This window comes from Chiloscyllium punctatum, chromosome 3 (genome assembly GCF_047496795.1).
Source record: "Chiloscyllium punctatum isolate Juve2018m chromosome 3, sChiPun1.3, whole genome shotgun sequence".
NCBI lineage: Eukaryota > Metazoa > Chordata > Chondrichthyes > Orectolobiformes > Hemiscylliidae > Chiloscyllium > Chiloscyllium punctatum.
Window position 1 is genome coordinate 9198675 of NC_092741.1, and position 24912 is coordinate 9223586.

Genomic DNA, 24912 nt, shown 5'->3' on the forward strand with positions numbered 1-24912 from the left:
ACTAGGTTCTCTGTTATCATATGTTGCTGATTGGGTCTCTTGTGACACACAATCAATTTGATTGAATATTGAGGTTTCCCAAGCAAAATGCCCCCTCATCAATCTATTATTTATGGATAAGATGAGAGTTATTACAGATCATTATAAAACCCAAATGTATTAAATACAATCAAAGCTTGGAGGATGATGCGATAGAATGAGGGTAATTTACAAAAAACCTCCCCTTCTACTCCTATAGTGGGAACGTTGGGATTTCAGCCAGGCTTGACTGACGCTGGATTTAAAATTTGTGAGACCAGAGGTATCTACTGTTGGGAGATCCGTTCGATGGGGAGGTCATATTCTCCTTCGAACAGTTGCGCCAGAATTTCGGGTTGCCTAGCAAGGGCCTTTTTCGATATTTTCAAGTACGAGACTTCATACAAAAAATGACCACATTGATGACCAATCGGAACAAATCAGATATGGAAAGGAGAGTCCTTCGGCCATTGGGTGCACCCTCAGTCAGCAATCTCTACCACTCGCTAGGTAATAAGGTATTGACGGACATGGAACTGTTTTGTAAAACCTGGAATCAAGAATTCGGGATGGAAATCTCCTTAGAGATATGGGAGGATAGCTGGGAAAATGCCAGGAAGGTCTCTACCTGTAATAGAACATAGAACATAGAAAAATACAGCGCAGTACAGGCCCTTCGGCCCTCGATGTTGCGCTGACCGAAGCCTACCTAACCTACACTAGCCTACTATCCTCCATATGCTTATCCAATGCCCTTTTAAATGACCATAAAGAGGGAGAGTCCAGCACTGCTACTGGCAGGGCATTCCATGAACTCACAACCCACTGAGTAAAAAATCTACCCCTAACATCTGTCCTATACCTACCTCCCCTTAATTTAAAGCTGTGTCCCCTAGTAACAGCTGACTCCATACGCGGAAAAAGGTTCTCACTGTCAACCCTATCTAAACCTCTAATCATCTCATACACCTCTATCAAATCGCCCCTAAACCTTCTTTTCTAGAACATAGAACATAGAACATAGAACAATACAGCACAGAACAGGCCCTTCGGCCCACGATGTTGTGCCGAACTTCTATCCTAGATTAAGCACCCATCCATGTACCTATCCAATGAGAAAAGTCCCAAGTGCCTCAGCCTTTCCTCATACGATCTTCCTACCATGCCAGGCAACATCCTGGTAAACCTCCTCTGCACTCGTTCCAATGCCTCCACATCCTTCCTATAATATGGCAACCAAAACTGCACACAATACTCCAGATGAGGCCGCACCAGAGTCTTATACAACTGCAACATGACCTCAGGACTCCGGAACTCAATTCCTCTACCAATAAAGCCCAGTACACCATATGCCTTCTTCACAGCACTATTTACCTGGGTGGCAACTTTCAAAGATCTGTGTACATGGACACCAAGATCCCTCTGCTCACCCACACTACCAAGTAGTCTACCATTAGCCCAGTAATCCATCTTCTTGTTACTCCTACCAAAGTGAATGACTTCACACTTAGCTACATTGAATTCCATTTGCCACCTTACTGCCCAGCTCTGCAACTTATCTATATCCCGCTGTAACCTGCCACATCCTTCTTCGCTGTCCACCACTCCCCCGACTTTTGTGTCATCCGCAAACTTGCTCACCCAGCCTTCAAGCCCCTCCTCCAGGTCATTTATAAAAATGACAAACAGCAATGGTCCCAAAACAGATCCTTGTGGAACACCGCTAGTAACTGCGCTCCAAGATGAACCTATACCATCAACTACTACCCTCTGTCTCCTTCCAGCCAGCCAATTCCTAATCCAAACCTCTAATGCACCCTCAATGCCATATCTCCGTAGTTTTTGCATTAGCTTGCCATGGGGTACCTTATCGAACGCCTTGCTAAAATCCATGTACACCACATCTACTGCTTTACCCTCATCCACTTCCTTGGTCGCCTTCTCAAAGAATTCAATAAGGTTTGTGAGGCACAACCTGCCCTTCACAAAACCATGCTGACTATCATTGATCACATTATTCCTATCCAGATGTTCATAAATCCTATCCCTTACAATTCTCTCTAAGACTTTGCCCACAACAGAAGTGAGACTCACTGGCCTATAGTTACTCGGGCTATCCCTGCTCCCCTTCTTGAACAAGGGGACCACATTCGCTATCCTCCAGTCTTCTGGCACTATTCCCGTAGACAACGACGACATAAAAATCAAGGCCAATGGCTTCGCTATCTCCTCCCTAGCTTCCCATAGGATCCTAGGATAAATGCCATCAGGCCCAGGGGACTTATCTATGTTCATCCTTTCCAGTATTCCCCAGACCTCTTCCCTACGTACCTCAAGACCATCCATTCTAATCACTTGTGACTCAATATTCACATCAGCAACAGTGTCCTGAGTGAACTCAGGCTATTCAACTGAAGATACCTCATAGGGCTCATATGGCACCAGAGCAGCTTGCAAAGTTCAAGGAAGGAGCATCCCCAAAGTGCCCTAAATGTAAAATAGAATTTGGGACTCTCACTCATTGTTTGTGGACATGCCATAAGATTCGTAGATATTGGGATAGCGTAGCGAATGCCTTGCCAAAGATTTTGGGATTGGAGATTGGCCTGGACACAGTGTCTCTCTTTTTGAGCTTTCCAAATTTTCCTTCTGCAGATGCATACGGGAAGAAACTATTAATATTCTTTCCTTTTGTGCGAGGAAAAATATTTTAGTAAGTTGGATATTGGAAAGTCCCGCAGGACTTTCAAATTGGCAGAGGGTAGTTATAGATTATACTCCCCTGGACTTCCTTGTAAGTATGGTGCATCAAACAAACAGAATTAGGACATGGCAGTCCTTTTTGAACGACACCGATGCAGATGTATCAGCCATACTGTTTAGGGCCTTTTAGCCGTGAGGATGATGTTCGTTGGTTCAAGGGCCCCTGGGAGGAAGAATCCCGAATAAATACGGGTTTTGTTATGACTTGATATAATTTTATTTTGAATGCATATCTATTTATTTTTTACCTTCCTTTTTTTTCTTTTAGTGTTGTTAGTAATGTACGATACTGTGGGTTTTTTTTATATCGAGAGTCTTCTTTTTTATATCTTATTTTGAGTTTTGGTAGTTTGTCGAGTAGATTAGTAATTAGTTATTTTAAATTTTATATTGGTGCTGTTATTATACTGTAAAGTGGATACACTACTTTGTATTAATTTTGTAATTTTGTAAAGTAATTCAAAAATCTTTTTCTTTTCAGTCAATATATTTACAAAAAAAACATCACTTTGCATTTATCCAGGTTGACCTCCATCTGCCATTTCTCAGCCTAGCTCTGCGTCCTGTCTGTGTCGCGCTGTAGTCTGCAATAGCTCTTGACACAATTATCAGCACCTCCAACCTTTGTGTCATCTGCAAATTTACCAGCCCACCCCTCAACCACCTCAGCAAAGTCATTTACAAAATCTACAAAGAGCAAAGGCCCAAGAACAGAGTCCTGTGGGACACCACTCACCACTGACCTCCAGGCAGAATACTTTTCATCTACAACCACTCTCTGCCTTGTGTCAGCAACCAATTCTGAATCCAGATAGCCAAATCTCCCTGTATCCCACACTTCCTGACTTTATGAATGAGCCTACCATGGGGAACCTTGTCAAATGTCTTGCTGAAGTCCAAGTACGCCACATCCATTGCTCGACCTTCGTCGACCTGTCTTGTCACCTCCTCAAAGAACTTAGTAAGATTTGTGAGGCATGACCTCACAAAGCCATGCTGACTGCCTTTAATCATGCTATGCTTTTCCAAATTCTCATAAATCCTATCCCTCAGAATTCTTTCCAAAATCTTGCTGACCACAGACCAGAGACTGACTGGTCTGTAATTGCCAAGGATTTCCCTATTCCCTTTCTTGAAAAGAGAACAATATTCACCTCCCTCCAATCCTCCAGTAAAACTCCCCTGGAGACTGAGGAAGCAAAGATCTTTACCAATGGCTTAGCAACTTCCTTTCTCCCTTCCCGGAGCAGCCTAGGATAAATCTGGTGTGAGAGATAAACCTGGTCTGGCCCTGGGGACTTATCGATCTTAATGCTTGCCAAAATTTCCAGCACATCAACTTCATCAATCTTGATCTATTCAAGCCTGTTTCCCAGCTCCTCAAAGTTCTCATTCACAACAAGGTCCCTTTACTTAGTGAAAACCGAAGCAAAAAACTCACTTAGGGCTTCCCCTCTCTGCTCAGACTCCACGCACAAGTTGGCGAAACTGAGGACTGCAGATGCTGGAGATCACAGTCAAGATTAGATCTTGCTCATCGGATGCTGCCTGACCTGCTGTGCTTTTCCAGCACCACTCTAATCCATGCATAAGTTCCTTATACTATCCCTGATCGGCCCTACCTTCTGCCTGACCATTCTCGTATTCCTCATTTATGAGTAAAATGCCTTCAGGTTCTTCCTAATCCTTCCCACTAAGCCTTTTTCGTGACCCCTCCTGGCTCTCCTCAGTCTATATCTGAGCTCCTTTCTAGCAAGTCAGCAATCCTCTAAAGCTGTGCTAAAACCTTGCTTCGTCCGCCTTCTTCCTTTTGATGAGAAGCTTCATTGTTCTTGCTATCCAAGGCACCTTAACCTTACCCCTTCTTGCCTGTCAAAGAGGAACAAACTAGTGTATCACTTGCAACAACTGCTCCTTAAATAATCTCCACAAGTCTATTGTACCCTTTCTGTGGAACAATTGCTCCCAATCTGTACTTCCCAACTCCTGTCTGATAGTGTCATAATTTCCTTTTCCCCAATTAACTATATTTCCAAAGTAACTGTTCCTTTCCCTCTCCAAGGCTATGGTAAATGTGAGGCAGTTGTGGTCACTATCTCCCACTGCAAGATCTGACACCTGTCCTAGTTCATTGCCGAGCACCAAATCCAAAATGGCCTCTCCCTTTGTCGGTCTGTCTACGTACTGAGTAAGGAAACCCTCCTGAACACACCTGACAAAAACAGCTCCATCCTAACCATCTGCACTAAGGAGATTCCAGTCAATATTGGGAAAGTTGAAGTCACCCATAACAACAACCCTGCTACATCTGCATTTTTCCAAAATCTGTCCACCTATGAGTTCTTCGATCTCCCAACTGCTATTAGGGGGGTCTGTAGAAAACCCCCAATGCGGTGGCTGTTCCCTTGCTGTTCCTAACTTCCACCCATACTGACTCAGTAGACAAACCTTCCTCAACAACCTTCGTTTCTGGAGCTGTGGCGCACTCTCTAATTAGCAATGCTACACCTCCTCCTCTTTTTCCACCCTCCCTTTTTCAAATTATTTTTAAATGTTCTTAACACTGGAGCATCCAGCAACCATTCCTGCCCCTGTGAAACCCACGTCTCCGTTATGGCCACAACATCATTGTCCCAAGTACTGATCCATCCTCTAAGTTCGTCACTCTTATTTCTGACACTCCTTGCGTTAAAGCAGACACACTTTAACCAAGCCCTTTGTTTCATCAGATGAAAAACCTTCCTGATAGATTCACTACATCCTGTCATTGCCTCATCTACGAATACACCCCTCTCAGATATGTAGCTCTGAGTCAGTTTCAGCAATTCCAGTTTGCATGCTTCAGCACCTCCCCATCCCCTACCACCCTCCTCCACCCGGCCGAGCTCATCCTCACCCTGCAACATCCCCATCCCCCACCACCCTCCTCCGCCCGGTCGAGCTCATCCTCACCCTGAGCAACTTCGCCTTTCACTCCTCTCACTTTCGTCTGGTCAAAGGGGTGGCCATGGGTACCAGCATGGGTCCTATGCCTGCCTCTTTATAGAACATAGAACATAGAACGTAGAACAATACAGCACAGAACAGGCCCTTCGGCCCACGATGTTGTGCCGAACGTCTAACCTAGATTAAGCACCCATCCATGTACCTATCCAAATGCTGCTTAAAGGTCGCCAATGATTCTGACTCTACCACTCCCACGGGCAGCGCATTCCATGCCCCCACCACTCTCTGGGTAAAGAACCCACCCCTGACATCTCCCCTATACCTTCCACCCTTCACCTTACATTTATGTCCCCTTGTAACACTCTGTTGTACCTGGGGAAAAAGTTTCTGACTGTCTACTCTATCTATTCCTCTGATCATCTTATAAACCTCTATCAAGTCACCCCTCATCCTTCGCCGTTCCAACGAGAAAAGGCCGAGAACTCTCAGCCTATCCTCGTACGACCTACTCTCCATTCCAGGCAACATCCTGGTAAATCTTCTCTGCACCCTCTCCAAAGCTTCCACATCTTTCCTAAAGTGAGGCGACCAGAACTGCACACAGTACTCCAACTGTGGCCTAACCAAAGTCCTGTACAGCTGCAACATCACTTCACGACTCTTGAATTCAATCCCTCTGCTAATGAACGATAATACTCCATAGGCCTTCTTACAAACTCTATCCACCTGAGTGGCAACCTTCAAAGATCTATGTACACAGACCCCAAGATCCCTCTGTTCCTCCACCTGACTAAGAACCCTACCATTAACCCTGTATTCCGCATTCTTATTTGTTCTTCCAAAATGGACAACCTCACACTTGGCAGGGTTGAACTCCATCTGCCACTCCTCAGCCCAGCTCTGCATCATATCTAAGTCCCTTTGCAAACGACAAATGCCCTCCTCACTGTCCACAACTCCACCTATCTTCGTATCATCTGCAAATTTACTGACCCACCCTTCGACTCCCTCATCTAAGTCATTAATAAAAATTACAAACAGCAGAGGACCCAGAACTGATCCCTGCGGAACTCCACTTGTAACTGGGCTCCAGGCTGAATATTTACCATCTACCACCACTCTCTGCCTTCGACCGGTTAGCCAGTTTTCTATCCAATTGGCCAAATTTCCCTCTATCCCATGCCTCCTGACTTTCCGCATAAGCCTACCATGGGGAACCTTATCAAATGCCTTACTAAAATCCATGTACACTACATCCACTGCTCTACCCTCATCCACATGCTTGGTCACCTCCTCGAAGAAATCAATAAGACTTGTAAGGCAAGACCTACCCTTCACAAATCCGTGCTGGCTGTCCCTAATCAAGCAGTGTCTTTCCAGATACTCATAAATCCTATCCCTCAGTACCCTTTCCATTACTTTGCCTACCACAGAAGTAAGACTAACTGGCCTGTAATTCCCGGGGTTATCCCTATTCCCTTTTTTGAACAGGGGCACAACATTCGCTACTCTCCAGTCCCCTGGTACCACCCCCGTTGCCAGTGAAGACGAGAAGATCATTGCCAACGGTACTGCAATTTCCTCTCTTGCTTCCCACATAATCCTAGGATATATCCCGTCAGGCCCGGGGGACTTGTCTATCCTCAAGTTGTTCAAAATGTCCAACACATCTTCCTTCCTAACAGGTATCTCTTCCAGCTTAACAGTCTGTTTCACACTCTCCTCTTCAACAATACGGTCCCTCTCGTTCGTAAGTACTGAAGAGAAGTACTTGTTCAAGACCTCTCCTATCTCTTCCGACTCAATACACAGTCTCCCACTACTGTCCTTGATCGGACCTACCCTCGTTCTCGTCATTCTCAGGTTTCTCACATACGCATAAAATGCCTTGGGGTTATCCTTGATCCTATCTGCCAAGGATTTTTCATGCCCTCTCTTAGCTCTCCTAATCCCTTTCTTCAGGTCCCTTCTGGCTATCCTGTATCCCTCCACTGCTCTGTCTGAACCCTGTTTCCTCAACCTTATGTAAGCCTCCTTCTTCCTCTTTACTAGACATTCAACCTCCCTCGTCAACCAAGGCTCCCTCACACGACCATTTCTTTCCTGCCTGATAGGTACATACATATCAAGGACACGTCGTATCTGCTCCTTGAAAAAGTTCCACATTTCCACCACATCATTCCCTGACAGCCTATGCTCCCAACGTATGCTCCTCAAATCCTGTCTTACAGCATCGTAATTTCCCTTCCCCCAATTGTAAAATCTACCTTGTTGTGCGCACCTATCTCTCTCCATAACCAAGGTGAAAGTCACAGAACTGTGGTCACCATCACCAAAATGTTCACCCACTAACAAGCCCACCATTTGTCCCGGTTCATTACCGAGTACCAAATCCAATATGGCCTCCCCTCTGGTTGGACACTCTACATACTGCGTTAGAAAAGCTTCCTGGACACACTGCACAAACACCGCCCCATCCAATCTACTTGATCTAAAGAGTTTCCAATCAATATTTTGGAAGTTGAAGTCGCCCATGACTACGACCCTGTGGCTTCTGCACCTTTCCAAAATCTGTTTCCCAATCTGTTTCTCGACATCTCTGCTGCTATTGGGGGGCCTATAATAAACACCCAACAAGGTGACTGCACCTTTCCTATTTCTGACTTCAGCCCATACTACCTCCAGAGGCAGATCCCCCTCAAACTTCCTTTCTGCAACCGTTATACCATTTCTAATTAGCAATGCCACCCCCCCCCCTCCTTTTTTACCACCCTCCCTAATCTTACTGAAACATCTGTAACCAGGAACCTCCAACAACCATTCCTGTCCCTCATCTATCCATGTTTCCGTGATGGCCACAACATCGTAGTCCCAGGTACCGATCCACACCTTAAGTTCACCCACCTTATTTCTGATACTCCTTGCGTTGAAGTATACGCACTTGAGCCCATCTCTGTGTCCGCAAGTAGTCCCTGTCAGTGCTACCTTCTCCACAGCCTCCCTACAGTCTTGGGCATCCTGACACACAGCTAGCTTACTTGCTGGACTACAAGTCCGGATCCCATCCCCCTGCCAAATTAGTTTAAACCCCCCCGAAGAGTGCTAGCAAACCTACCCCCCAGGATATTGGTGCCCTTCTGGTTCAGGTGCAACCCGTCCTGTTTATACAGGTCCCACCTTCCCCAGAATGCAGTCCAATTGTCCAAATATCTGAAGCCCTCCCTCCTACACCATCCTTGCAGCCACGTGTTCAACTGCACTCTCCCCCTATTCTTTGCCTCACTGTCACGTGGCACCGGCAACAACCCAGAGATGACGACTCTGTCTGTCCTAGCTTTTAGCTTCCAGCCTAACTCCTTGAGCTCTTGAATGACCTCCCCACCCCTCTTCCTACCTATGTCGTTGGTGCCAATGTGTACCACGACTTCTGGCTGCACACCCTCCCCCTTAAGGATTCTGAAGACACGGTCCGAGACGTCTCGGACCCTAGCACCCGGGAGGCAACAAACCATCCGAGAGTCTCGCCCATGTCCACAGAACCGCCTGTCCGTCCCTCTAACTAGAGAGTCCCCTATAACTAGCGCTCTCCTCCTCTCTCCCTTTCCCTTCTGAGTCTCAGAGCCACAGACCCCTTCACTGCAGCTTACACCTGCAAGGCTGACCCCCCCAACAGTTTCCAAAGCTGTATACTTATTTTTTAGGGGAACGACCACAGGGGAACCCTGCACTGCCTGCTTCTTCCCCTTCCCACCTCTAACTGTTACCCAGCTACCTCTGTTCTCCGGCGTAACTATGTCCCTGTAGCTTCTATCAATCACCCTCTCAGCCTCTCGAATAATCCTCAGCTCATCCAGCTCCAGTTCCAGTTCCCTAACTCGTTCGGTGAGGATCAGGATCTGACTGCATTTCCTGCAGACGAAGTCGGCAGGAGTATCGGTGGTCACCCCTACCTCAAACATCCTGCAGGAGGAACATTCCACCGCCTGCGTTGCCATGACTGTACACTTTGTCCCAAAAACAAGAACACTGAGTCAATAACACTGAGTCACTTACCTGTGGACTTTAAAGTTAGGTTAGAGGAGGCCCTACGAAAGTAGGACCTGGGGTCTAGAACACACCCACTCAAATACTAATCACTTACCTTCCCGCCCAGCTATGCGCTCCAACCTCACTTCCGCTGCCCGCTACAGGTAAGTAATTTTGAAACAAACTGTCTTACCTTAGCTGTAGTCTCCCGGGTTCGCTTTTCCTCGGCCGCTGCTCCCACTCAAATTTAGACTCAAATCTTTGTGGGGTCCGTGGAACATTTCTTGTTCCAGTCCTATTCAGGCCCTCACCCACAACTCTTTCTCTGGTATATCGCTGATATTATTGGCACTGCTTCCTTTTCATGTCCAGAATTGGAAAGGTTTATTAATTTCACTTCCAATTTCCACCTGGCTCTCACCTTCGCCTAATCCAAAGGGATTCCTCCCATGGCAAAAGTGAGGACTGCAGATGTTGGAAATCAAGAGTCTAGATTAGAGTGGTGCTGGAAAAGCACAGCAGGTCAGGAAGCATCCAAGAAGCAGGAAACTCGACATCTCAGGCAAAAGCCTTCATCTCCCATCCCTTTCTCAACGTTTCTGTTGCTATTTCTGGGGATAGGCTGACCACCAATACTCACTACAAACTCACTGACACCCAATTATCGTGACTATACATTCTCACACCCTACTTTCTGTAAAAACTCTATTATCCCAGTTCCTCCATCTCCACCATACCCGTTCTGATAATGTGTTGCTGGAAAAGCGCAGCAGGTCAGGCAGCATCCAAGGAGCAGGAGAATCGACGTTTCGGGCCTGAAACGTCGATTCTCCTGCTCCTTGGATGCTGCCTGACCTGCTGCGCTTTTCCAGCAACACATTTTCAGCTCTGATCTCCAGCATCTGCAGCTCTCACTTTCTCCCTGTTCTGATAATGCCAACTTTGACAAGGCGGCCTCCGAAATGTCCACCTGCTTCCTCAACCGAAGAATCCTCAGCACCATTGTTGACAGGGCCCTTAGGTGAGTTTGACTGATCACTCGCCCTTCTGTCCTAACTCCCTGTCTTTCCTTCCAAAGGAGCAATAGGGTTCCCTTTATCCTCGCCCACCAACCCACCAGCATCCATGTCCAGAGGATCATTAACCATCATTTCTGTCACTTCCAAGGAGGCCACCACCAGACACATGTTCCCCTCCCCTCCTTGTTGGAATTGGTGAGTTGGACCACATTCAAGAATTCAGCAAACATCCTAGACGAGAATGACACTAACATCATAAACTTCATTAGCAAGTGTGTCGAGGACTGCGTGCTAAAGAAGTCAATCCGTTTGTTCCCCACACAGAAACCTTGGATGAAGCAAGAAATCCATTGCCTACTAAAGACCAGGTGTGCACCATTCAAGTCAGATGACCCAGAGCTTTCCAGTAAATCCAGATATGACCTCCACAAGGCCATTAGAAATTCCAAGAGGCAAGACTGGACCAAGTTAGAGTTCCAAACTAACCACACAGGCACCTGTCACCTCTGGCAAGGCCTACATGAAATAATGGGATACAAAATGAAGCAGAGTAAAATAGTAATCAAAAACACAACCCTCCCTGATGGACTCAACACCTTTTATTTTCAGTTCGATCAGAATATAAGTGGTGTGAAGTCACCTTCCCCGAGAGCCCCGGATGTACTTGCTCCCTCAGTCACTGCTTCAGATATCAGATAAGTATTTGCTGACACCTTTAGTCTCTCTTTCCTACAATCTGAAAACCACCATCATACCAGTTGCAAAGAAAACTCATACAAGCGTGTATCAATGACTACCACCCAGTAGCTCTGACCTCAACAATTATGAAGTGCTTTGGAAGGTTAGTCATGGCCCACATCAATTGTAGCCTCCCAGCCTGCCTTGATTCTCTGCAATTTGCCTATCAATGAAACAGGTCCACAGCGGATGCCATTTCCGTGGCCCTACACCCATCCTGGAACATCTGGATAATACAATACCTATGTCAGGCTCCTACATTATTAACTATAGCCCCATCTTCAACACTATAATCCCAACCAATCTAACCTCAAAACTCAAGGTTTGTGTAAAGATTTGTAGCTCGATGCTGGTTGTCATAGTTGTGGGTATGTTCGCTGATCTGGGAAGTTGATTTGCAGATGTTTTGTCCCTTGTCTAGGTGATATTTTCAGTGATTTGGAGTCTCCTGTGAAATGTTGCTGTACTGTGTCTTCTGGAATTTATTTGGTTCATTCACATGATTACAATTTAAACACATGTCTCACCAAAATAAAAGTCCCAAAACCCATCATGTGTAAGACAAATGTAATTTTTCCATGCAAAGACTGCACGAAACACTTTATAGGGCAGATAGGCAGCAACTACCAATCCGCATCCATGAACGCCAACTAGCTACTAAATGCCACGACCAGCTGTCCCCAGTAGCCATACACACAGATGACAAAGAACACAAATTCGACAGGGACAACACAATGATCGTAGCACAAGCTAAACAGGACAGCCAGAAAATTTCTAGAAACATGGCACTCAGCCACGGACTCATTCAACAAACACATTGACCTAGACTCAGTATACTGGCCACTACAATGAATAACTGGAACTGGCAACCGAAAGCAACAGAACTAAAATCAAACAAATTCCAAAAGACACAGTACAGCTGCGCTTCACAGGAGGCTCCAAAGCACTGAAGATGTCACCTAGACAGGGGTTTAAAATGTCTGCAAATGAACTTCCCAGCTCAGTGAACATATCCACAACTACAGTAACCTCAGAACTCTGAGACTTGGGTCTCAGCTGTGCCCTCTGCAACTACGTCCTGAACTGCAAACCACGATCAGTGAAGATAGACAACAGAACCTCCTCCATGATAATCCCTGCAAGGATATGTACTCAGCCCCCTACTGTACTCCCTGTGCACCCATGGCTGTGTGGTCAAATTTCGTATGAATGCCACCTACACGTTCGCTGATGACACCACCGTTGTAGGTCAGATATCAAACTATGATGAGTCAGAGTATAGGAAGGAGATAGAATGCTAGGTGTCGTGTTGCAAAGATAACAATCTCTCCCAGTGTCAGCAAAACAAAAGAACTGACTATTCACTTCAGGAAGAAAGGAGGAGGACCATGCCCCTGTCTAAATCAATGGAGATGATGTGGAGAGGATTGAAAGCACCAAATTCCTAGAAACTCTCATGTTTATGGAATCACAGGGTATTACAACATAGAATCTCCCTGGATCTCCCGCGTAGATGCAATGGTCAAGAAGGCACAACAATGGCTTTTATTGTCTGGAGGCTTAGGAACTTTGGCATGTCCAAAAGGACATTTATCAACATTTGCAGAAACACCACAGAGAGCACTTTATCCGGATGTATAACTGCCTGATACGGTAACTGCTCTGCCCAGTACCGTAGGACACCATCGAAAAGTGTACTCACTTCAGGCCACCACAAAAGTCAGCCTCCCATCCATGGACTCCTACACTGCTCATTGCCACAGAAAGGCTGGCAAAAACATCAGAAATCCCTCCCACCCTGGTGACACTGTCTTCCGACACCATCAGAGACCCCTCCCATCCCGGTAACACTGTCTTCAAACACCATCAGAGACCCCTCCCATCCCGTAACATTCTCTTCCAACACCATCAGCGACCCCTCTCACCTCGGTAACACTCTCTTCATCATCATCAGAGACCCCTCCCCCCCCATAACACTCTCTTCCCTCATTTTCCGTGGGGCAGAAAATACAGAAGCTTAAGCACTTGTACCCACAGGTTGACAAACAGCTTCTTCCCTGCTGTTATTAGATTGTTGAGTGGACCTCTCTCTAATTCCAAACCAAATATTGATCTTGCTTTTGTGCACCTCCTGTGCAGCTGTAACCTTGTATGCCTCACTGTCTAATAACCCTATGACCTGTATGTCCTTCTATGTTATGATCTGTCTGTGCTGCTTGCAAAACAAATCCTTTCACTGTACTTAGGTACATGTGACAATAATAATCAAATCAAATGAAAATCTTGTTAGCTTTCTGCATGGTCTGTTCCCTCTGGCTCACCTTGGTCCACTCGTCCTTCACTCCTGACACCACTTTGTTCCCTGGCCAACTTCTCTGTCTCAGGTTTGCTGCAATGCTCTAACGAGGCTCAGCAGAAGCAGGAAGAACAGCACCTCATTATCTACCTGTTAACTCTACAGCCTCCTGGACTCAATATTGAGGTTCAACAACTTTGGGTCTTGAGGCACCTTTTCCCATGTCCTTAGCCCAGCATTCTTATCACACGCACTGATATTACACACATCATATTGTCAGTCATTGATTGTCCCCATTAGCAGGTATTCACTCTCCTAGGCTGACTGTTTTTCCTTCCTTTGTCTGTCCAACTGTTCTTATCTCTCTTTGACCTCTATCTCCACCTATTATTTACTCCTTACCCCCTCCTCCATCATAACTTCTGGACAAAAACTAACTTTTACCTAGCTACCATCAGATCTGAAGAAAGGCACAATATGTTAATTTTGATTTCTCTCCACAGATACTCCAGACCTGCTGAGATTTTCCAACAAATTCTGTTTTAGTTTCTGATTTCCAGTGTCTGCAGTTTTTTCATTTTTTTATGAGGGGTTGGGACATCATGTTGAGGTTGTAGATGACATTGAAGAGTTTTGAAGTACTGTGTATAGTTCGAGTCACACTGCTAAAAGAAGGATATTATTAAATTGGAGAGGGTTCAGACAAGATTTACAAGGATGTTGCCAGGACTGCAGATTTGAGTTCTAAGGAGAGAATAGTCTGGGACTTTTTTCACTGGCATAGGTGGTTGAGGGGTGACCTTAAAGAGGTTTACAAAATCATGAGGGGCATAGATAAAGTGAATGGCAAAGGTTGTTTCCCCAGGTTGGCAGAGTTGAAAACGATGGGGCATATTTTTAAGGTGAGAGGAGAAAGACTTAAAAGACCTGAGGATTTTTTTTTCACTAGGCGGAAGTCGGTACTGCAGATGCTGGAGTCAAGATTAGAGTGGTACTGGAAAAGCACAGCAGGTCAGGCAGCATCGGAGGAGCAAGAAAATTGACGTTTCAGGCAGGATCACTTCATGAGAAATGTTGACTCTCCTGCTCCTTGGATGCTGCCTGACCTGCTGTGCTTTTCCAGCAACACATTTTCAGCTCTGATCTCCAGCATCTGCAGTCCTCACTTTCTCCTGTAAAATAATCTACCACAATAAAATGTTTACTCTTATTTCAAGGGTGTTAGAGTATAAGAGTTGGGAAGTCTGACAGCACCTGTACCACATCTGCAGTATATGAGCAGTTTTGGCCCCCAAATTTAAAGAATGATATTCTTTCATTGGAGGCAGTTCAAAGAAGGTTCACTAGGTATGGAAGGATTGTGTTATGAGCAAGGTTAAACAATGTGGGACTCTACTCACTGGAATTTCGAGGAGTGAGAGGTGATCTCATTGAAACATGTAGGATTCTTAAAGGATCTGTGATGCTGGAAAAGCACAGCAGGTCAGGAAGCATCTGAGGAGCAGGAGAATCAATGTTTTGGGCATAAATCCTTCATCAGGAATGAGGCTTATGCCTGAAACGTCGTTTCTCCTGCTCCTCAGATTCTGCCTGGCCTGCTGTGTTTTTCCAGCATCTCACTCTCGACTCTGATCTCCAGCGTCTGCAGTCCTCACTTTTTCTTTCTTAAGGGGCTTGACAGGGTAAATAATGAGAGTATGTTTCCCTTCAGGGGAGAGTCTAACACAAGAGGGCAGAATCTCCGCATAAAAAAGAGATAATTTAAAACTGACATAAGGAGGAATTTCTTAGTCTTTGGAACTTTTTGCCACAGAGAGCTATGGGGTTGATGCCCTTGTGTACATTTGAGGCTGAGACAGATAGACTGTTGGTTTTAGGGGAATTGTGGGTTTTGGGGAAAAGGCAGGTATGTGGGCATGAGGAATGTCAGATTAGCCCTGATTCTATTGAATGGTGGAGCAGGCTCGAGTTGAACAGCCTACTCCTGTTTTTATTTCTTATGGTCTTATCGATTCCAACAATTTCCTAACATCACACGTTAATCTAACTGGTCTACGGTTTCCCACTTTCTGCCTCCTTCCTTTTTCAATAAGAATGTTATATGTTGGAACCTTTCTTTATGGAATTAGCAAATTTCGCAGTATCATAACCTAATGTGCAGTGGATGTGATCTATATAGACTTCAGTAAGGCATTTGACAAGGTTCCCCATAGGAGACTGGTGAGCAAGGTTAGATCTCATGGAATATAGGGAGAACTACAGTGAGTCTAACGGTTTAAAAACCTTAGTTCAGGTGTCGGGGCCTCCATTTGTCGAGAGGTGCGAGGGAGGAGCGAAGGATTTCTGGGGAGTTTTTAAGTGGGTGAGATCTAACCCACTTAAAAACTCCCCAGAAGTCCTTTACTCAGGGTAGCTGCATGTTCCTCCTGCAGAATGTGGCAGGTGAGAGACACTTCACATGTCTCTGTCGACTATATTTGCAGGAAGTGCACCCAACTCCAGCTCCTTGAAATCCGAGTTGGGGAACTGGAGCTGGAGCTGGAGCTGGATGAACTATGGATCATCCGGGAGGCTGAGGAGGAAATTGAGAGGATGTACAGGGAGGTGGTCACTCCCCAGACACAGGATAAGGACAGCTGGGTTACTGTCAGGGGGAGGAAAGGGAACCGATGATCAGAGCAGGGATCCCCTGTTGCTGTTCCCCTCAGCAATAAGTATACCGTGTTGGATACTGCTGGTGGGGACAGCCTACCTGGGGAAAGCCATAGTTGTCAGGTCTCTGGCACTGAGCCTGGCACTGTGGCTCAGAAGGGAAGTGAGAGAAATAGAAAAGCGCTCGTAGTAAGGGACTCAATAGTTAGACAGATTGACAGGAGATTTTGAGGTCAGGAACGGGAGTCCCAGAAGGTATGTTGCCTCCCTGGTGCCAGGGTCCAGGATGTCGCCGATCGGGTTCACGAGATTCTAAAGAGGGAGGGTGAGCAGCCAGAAATCGTGGTACATAACGGCTGAGGCAAACATTGACTTTGTGTCTCTGTCATTTTTGTGTTCCCACTATTAACTCCCTGGTCTCATCCTGCAAGGGACCAGTATTTATTTTAGCTGGCTACGCAGACAATTTCACCCTGGGTGGAGAAAAACTGCTTCAAGCAGGTCAACACGTCTGCTCCATCCGTTTCATTTTGTTTCCCATTTGTGCTTCCTTAATTTACCTTTAGTGATGTCCTGAACTCCCGGCCCCAGCGCAGACTTTGCGTGGCATCCTCCCAACCCAGCATGCCTGTCTCTCGGCCCGGTGTGTCTGTCTCCCAGCCCGGTGTGGTGGTCTCTCGGCCCGGTGTGTCTGTCTCCCAGCCCGGTGTGGTGGCCTCTCGGCCTGGTGTGGCGGTCTCTCGGCCTGGTGTGGTGGTGTCTCGGCCCGGTGTGGCGGTCTCTCGGTCCGGTGTGGTGGTCTCTCAGCCTGGTGTGGTGGTCTCTCGGCCCGGTGTGGTGGTCTCTCGGCCCGGTGTGGTGGTCTCTCGGCCTGGTGTGGCGGTCTCTCAGCCTGGTGTGGTGGTCTCTCGGCCCGGTGTGGCAGTCTCTCGGCCCGGTGTGGTGGTCTCTCGGCCCGGTGTGGTGGTCTCTCGGCCCGGTGTGGTGGTCTCTCGGCCCGGTGTGGTGGTCTCTCGGCCTGGTGTGGCGGTCTCTCAGCCTGGTGTGGTGGTCTCTCGGCCCGGTGTGGTGGTCTCTCGGCCTGGTGTGGCGGTCTCTCGGCCCGGTGTGGTGGTCTCTCGGCCTGGTGTGGTGGTCTCTCGGCCCGGTGTGGCGGTCTCTCGGCCTGGTGTGGTGGTCTCTCGGCCCGGTGTGGTGGTCTCTCGGCCTGGTGTGGTGGTCTCTCGGCCTGGTGTGGTGGTCTCTCGGCCCGGTGTGGTGGTCTCTCGACCCGGTGTGGCGGTCTCTCGGCCCGGTGTGGTGGTCTCTCGGCCTGGTGTGGTGGTCTCTCGGTCCGGTGTGGTGGTCTCTCGACCCGGTGTGGCGGTCTCTCGGCCCGGTGTGGTGGTCTCTCGACCCGGTGTGGCGGTCTCTCGGTCCGGTGTGGCGGTCTCTCGGCCTGGTGTGGTGGTCTCTCGGCCCGGTGTGGTGGTCTCTCGGCCCGGTGTGGTGGTCTCTCGGCCCGGTGTGGCGGTCTCTCGGCCTGGTGTGGCGGTCTCTCGGCCCGGTGTGGTGGTCTCTCGGCCTGGTGTGGCGGTCTCTCGGCCCGGTGTGGCGGTCTCTCGGCCCGGTGTGGCGGTCTCTCGGCCCGGTGTGGTGGTCTCTCGGCCCGGTGTGGTGGTCTCTCGGCCTGGTGTGGCGGTCTCTCGGCCTGGTGTGGTGGTCTCTCGGCCCGGTGTGGTGGTCTCTCAGCCCAGTGTGGTGGTCTCTCGGCCCGGTGTGGTGGTCTCTCGGCCCGGTGTGGTGGTCTCTCGGCCTGGTGTGGCGGTCTCTCGGCCTGGTGTGGTGGTCTCTCGGCCTGGTGTGGTGGTCTCTCGGCCCGGTGTGGCGGTCTCTCGGCCCGGTGTGGTGGTCTCTTGGCCCGGTGTGGTGGTCTCTCGGCCCGGTGTGGTGGTCTCTCGGCCTGGTGTGGTGGTCTCTCGGCCCGGTGTGGTGGTCTCTCGGCCCAGTCTGGCGGTCAGCATGACCTCATCCTGCTCTTCTGGCCTTGAGGTGAAGGCCGACACGGTCTGGAGACTGGGTGCTGGCATGGACTGGGTTGGAAGGACTGTTATTCTGAACTTTTATTTCTTCATTTTTCTAACTTTGGTTTGCCTAAAAATATGTATTTATAAATCTGTGACCAGGTACCTTTGTACCTAAGATGTCACTGTAAGTGGTGACTTGTAAACTTATCACCGCACTCATTTGAGTACATGTGAGAATAAAGCTAATTCTAACAAACAATTCTCTTCATTTTTTAAATACATTTATAGAAGCTTTCACTACCTGCTTTTATATTTGCTTTGTTTTATTTTGTAATTTATTTTTGCTCTTTTTACATCTTTTTAAGTAACCCTTTAGTGATCTTTGAAAGTTTCCCAATCTTCCGGTATGCCACTCACATTTGCAATATGGTATGCTTTAGCCGTTGTGTTTATATTATCCTTAACTTCCTTGTTTAGTGACCAGTGGAGTGCCACAAGGATGGGTGCTGAGTCCACTACTTTTCATCAATTATATAAATGATTTGGATGCAATCATAAAAGGTATAGTTAGTAAGTTTGCAGATGACATCAAAATTGGAGACAGCGAAGAAGGTTACCTCAGATTACAACGGGATCTTGATCAGATGGGCCAATGGGCTGAGAAGTGGCAAATTGAGTTTAATTTAGATAAATGTGAGGTCCTGCATTTTGGGAAAGCAAATCTTAGCAGGATGTATACACTTAATGGTAAGGTCCTCAGGAGTGTTGTTGAACAAAGAGATCTTGAAGTGCAGGTTCATAGCTCCTTGAAAGTAGAGTCGCAGGTAGATAGGATAGTGAAGAAGGCGTTTGATATGCATTCCATTAATCGTCAGAGCTTGGAGTACAGGAGTTGGGAGGGCATGTTGCGGTTGTAAAGGTTGTGAGTTAGGCCACTTTAGGAATATTGTGTGTCATTTTGGTCTCCTTCCTATCAGAAGGATGTTGTGAAACTTGAAAGGGATCAGAAAATTTTTACAAAGATGTTGCCAGGGTTAGAGGATTTCAGCTAGAGGGAGAGATTGAATAGGCTGGGGCTGTTTTCCCTGGAGCCTCCAAGATTTAGGGGTGACCTTAGAGAGGTCTATAAAATCTTGAGGGGCATGGATAGCATAAATAGACAAGGTCCTTTCCCTGGGGTGGGGGAGTCCAAAACTAGAGGGCATACGTTTAAGGTGAGAGGGGTAAGATATAAAAGAGACCTAAGGGCCAACTTTAGCGTGCAGAGGAGGGTATGTGTATGGAATGAGCTGCCAGAGGAAGTGGTGGAGGCTCGTACAATTGGAACAATTAAAAGGCATCTGGATGGGTATATGAATAGGAAGGGGTTGGAAAGTTATGGGCCAAGTGCTGACAAATGAAACTAGATTAGGTTGGGATATCTGGTCAGCATAGATGAGTTGCACCAAAGGGTGTGTGTTTCCGTGCTGTATGACACAATGGCATTGAAAAGTTTACAGCTGTAGCCTGAACAGTTTTAGCAAAGAATAATCAAGAAAGTTAACAGATTGCTGGCCTTTATATCTAGAAGACTAGAGTAGAACAATGCAAAAGTTATGCTGCAACTATACAAAACCCTAGTTAGACCCTACTTGGAGGATTGTGAGCATAACTTTAAGAATTATTTAGATCCTTAGTAAGGATAGGAAGGCCTAGGAGGGAACACAATGTAGGTTTAAAGAATGATACCATGGTATCAGGTGACAAATTATGAGGTGAGATTATCTAAATTAGGTCTGTATTCTCTAAATTTATGAGGTTTGAACTGATCAGTTGGAAGTCTTTCAGGTATTAACAGAGAAAGACAGGGTAGATAAGAATAAACTATTTCCACTTGCTGGAGATTTTTAAATTTGTTTCTGGGACATTGTTGTTACTGTTCCAGTCAGCATTTCATGTCCATCTACAATTGCCAAGAGGGCAGTTAGGGTCAACCATAATGTTGTAGGTATGGAGTCACATAGAATACAAAACCTGCAATGTGGAAGCAGGCCATTCAGCCCATCGAGGTCACACTGCCCCTCCAAAGAGCATCCCACCCACACCCACACCCACACCCACACCCGATCACCATGCATTTCCCAAGACCAACCCACACATCCCAGGGCAATATGGGCAATTTAGCATGGCCAATTCACCTAACCTAAATATCTGTGGGAGGGAACGAGAGCACATGTAGGCTAGACTACGTAAAGATGTCAATTTCCTTTCCTAAAGGATATTACTGAACCAGGTGGACTTTTCCTGACAATTAACAAAGGCTTCACATGCACCATTAGACTCTTGATTGCAGATTTTTCCTGAAGTCACATTTCACCATCTGTCTGGGTGGGAACAATTGCCTGCCCTTCTGGTTTACTTACCTAGCAACAATGTCACAAAGCCTACATCACTTCTGATTCCAGAGCTGGGGGCATAGTCTAAGAATCAGGGCCACACCATTTAGGAGATGTTCAGAAGCGCTTCTATGTGTAAGGGTGGCAGGGCTTGGGAACTCTCTTCCACAAACAGCAGTGGATGCTGGATCAGTTGTTCATCTTAAATCTGAGATGATTTATTGTTAAGCAAAGTTATTTAGGGATCAGACCAAAGGCACCTCTTTGAATGCAACAACAGGTTCTGACTCCTTTTCCTATGTTCCAATACAAGTGATGAACAGTGATTGGATGGGCTGAGCTCATTTTCCTTGGAGCAGAGGGGGGGACTGAGAGGAGACATTGAGGTACATAAAATTAAGAGAGGCATATACAGAGGAGACACAAAGGAACTTTTCCCTTGATGAAAGGATCAATAACCAGGGGGTATCGACCTTAGAGTCACAGAGATGTACAGCATGGAAACAGACATAAAACATAGAACACAGAACAATACAGGGCAGTACAGGCCATTTGGCCCACGGATTTGTACCAACCTGAGGTACCGACCTGAAGCCCATCTAACCTCCACTATTCCATCATCATTCATATATTTATCCAATGACCACTTAAATGCCCTTAAAGTTGGTGAGTCTCCTACTGCTGCAGGCAGTGTGTTCCACGCCCCTACTACACTCTGAGTAAAGAAACTCCCTCTGACATCTGCCCTATGTCTATCACCCCTCAATTTAAAGCTATGTCCCCTTGTGCTAGCCATCACCATCAAAGGAAAAAGGCTCTCACTGTCCACCCTGTCTAATCCTCTGATCATCTTGTATATCTCTATTAAGACATCTTTTAATCTTCTTCTCTCAAACAAATACAACCTCAAGCCCCTCACCTTTCCTCATAAGACCTTCCCTTCATCCCAGGCAAAATCCTGGGAAATCTCCTCTGTGCCCTTTCCAAAGCTTCCATTTCTTCCTATAATGCGGCAGCCAGAGCTGAGTGCAATACTTCAACTGCAGCTACACGAGAGGTTTGTACAGCTGCAGCATGACTTCACAGATCCAAAACTCAATCCCTCTACCAATAAAAGTTAACACACTGTACACCTTATACTGGATTAGTGATGCTGGAAGAGCACAGCAGTTCAGGCAGCATCCAACGAGCAGCGAAATCGACGTTTCGGTCAAAAGCCCTTCATCAGGTATTCCTGTTACTCCTTCCAAAGTGAATCACTTCACACTTTTCTGCATTAAACTCCATTTGTCACCTCTCTGCCCAGCTCTGCAGCTTAGCTATGTTCCTCTATAGCCTGCAACATCCTTCCACACTGTCCACAACTCCACTGGGTTTAGTGTCATCCACAAATTTACTAACCCATCCTTCTACTCACTCATCCAGGTTATTTATAAAAATGACTAATAGCAGTAACCTTTCAGTCCAACTCGCCCATGCTGACCAGATATCCTAAATTAATCAAGTCCCATTTGACAGAACTTGGCCCATATTCCTGTGTACCCTTCCTATTCATATACCCATCCTTTTACATGCTGTAATTGTACCAGCCTCCAGTACTTCCTCTGGCAGCTCATTCCACACACGCACCACCCTCTGCACGAAAACGTTGCCCCTTAGGTCCCTTTTATATCTTTCACCTCTCACCCTAAACCTATGCCCTCTAGTTCTGGACTCCCCGACCCCAGGGAAAATACTTTATCTATTTACCCTATCCATGCCCCTCATGATTTTATAAACCTCTATAAGGTCACCCCTCAGCCTCCGATGCTCCAGGGAAAACAGCCCCAGCCTGTTCAGCCTCTCCCTATAGCTCAAATCCTCCAACTCTGGCAATATCCTTGTCAATCTTTTCTGAACCCTTTCAAATTTCATAACATCTTTCCAATAGGAGGGAGACCTGAATTGTGCACAATATTCCAAAAGTGGCCTTAGGTAAGGGGCAGTATGTTTAGTGGGGATGTGAGGAATATTTTTCACTCAGATTGCAGTTGGAATCTGGGACTCATTACCTAGCAGGATGGTAGAGTCAGAAACCCGTATAATTTTTCAGAATTATCTAGATGTACACTTGCATTGCCAAGCCATACGAGGCAATGGGCCAAGTGCTGGAAAATGGGATTAGAATAGTTAGGTGTTTTCTTTTCAAGAGCACAGACTCAATGGGCTGAAGAGACATACACAGAACATAGAACTCAGAACTTTGCAGTGCAGTACAGGCCCTTCAGTCCTCAAAGTTGCACCGACCTGTGAAATTAATCTGATGCCCATCTAACCTATACCGTTCCATTATATTCACAGAACATTGAACATAGAACAGAGAACAGTACAGCACAGAACAGGCCCTTCAGCCCACGATGTTGTGCTGACCACTGATCCTCATGTATGCACCCTTAAATTTCTGTGACCATATGCATGTCCAGCAGTCTCTTAAATGTCCCCAATGACCCTGCCTCCACAACTGCTGCTGGCAACGCATTCCATGCTCTCACAACTCTCTGTGTAAAGAACCCGCCTCTGACATCCCCTCTATACTTTCCTCCAACCAGCTTAAAACTATGACCCCTCGTGTTAGTCATTTCTGCCCTGGGAAATAGTCTCTGGCTATCGATTCTATCTATGCCTCTCATTATCTTGTATACCTCAATTAGGCCCCCTCTTCTCCTCCTTTTCTCCAATGAAAAAAGTCCGAGCTCAGTCAACCTCTCCTCATAAGATAAGCCCTCCAGTCCAGGCAGCATCCTGGTAAACCTCCTCTGAACCCGCTCCAAAGCATCCACATCTTTCTTATAATAGGGCAACCAGAACTGGACGCAGTATTCCAAGTGCGGTCTAATCAAAGTTTTATAGAGCTGCAACAAGATCTCATGACTCTTAAACTCAATCCCCCTGTTAATGAAAGCCAAAACACCATATGCTTTCTTAACAACCCTGTCCACTTGGGTGGCCATTTTAAGGGATCTATGCACCTGCACCCCAAGATCCCTCTGTTCCTCCACACTGCCAAGAATCCGATCCTTAATCCTGTACTCAGCTTTCAAATTCGACCTTCCAAAATGCATCACCTCGCATTTATCCAGGTTGAACTCCATCTGCCACCTATCAGCCCATCTCTGCATCCTGTCAATGTCCCGCTGCAGCCTACAACAGCCCTCTATACTGTCAACGACACCTCCAACCTTTGTGTCATCTGCAAACTTGCTGACCCATCCTTCAATCCCCTCATCCAAGTCATTAATAAAAATTACACACAATAGAGGCCCAAGGACAGAGCCCTGTGGAACACCACTCACCACAAGACTTCCAGGCAGAATATCTTCCTTCTACTACCACTCGCTGTTTTCTGTTGGCCAGCCAATTCTGTATCCAGACAGCTATGTTCCCCCGAATCCCATTCCTCCTGACCTTCTGAATGAGCCTACCATGGGGAACCTTATCAAATGCCTTACTGAAGTCCATATACACCACATCCACAGCTCGACCCTCATCAACTTTTTTAGTCAAATCCTCAATGAACTCGATAAGGTTTGTGAGGTATGACCTGCCCCTCACAAAGCCGTGTTGACTGCATTTAATCAAACCATGCTCTTCCAGATGGTCATAAATCCTATCCCTCAGAATCCTTTCTAACATCTGGCAGACGACAGACGTGAGACTTACTGGTCTGTAATTGCTGGGGATTTCCCTATTTCCTTTCTTGAAGAGAGGAATTACATTTGCCTCTCTCCAGTCCTCAGGTACGACTCCAGTGGAGAGTGAGGATGAAAAGATCTTCGCAAGTGGCGAAGCAATTACATTTCTCGTTTCCCAAAGCAGCTGAGGGCAAATCTGGTCCGGGCCTGGCGACTTGTCAACCTTAATGTTTGACAAAATTTTCAGCACATCAGCTTCCACTATCTCTATCCATTTCAGCATGCACACCTGCTCTTCAAAGGTTTCATTCACTACAAAGTTTGTTTCTTTCGTAAAGACAGAAGCAAAAAACTCATTTAGGGCTTCCCCGACCTCCTCAGACTCCACACACAAATTCCCTA

At 46.6% G+C, this 24912-nt stretch overlaps 1 protein-coding gene across 1 annotated transcript in view; it reads left to right on the plus strand.

Annotated features, from left to right (window-relative positions):
• The window catches only part of LOC140455488 (uncharacterized), a 597350-nt gene that overhangs the window by 67658 nt on the left and 504780 nt on the right, over positions 1-24912 (plus strand). The window lies entirely within an intron of this gene.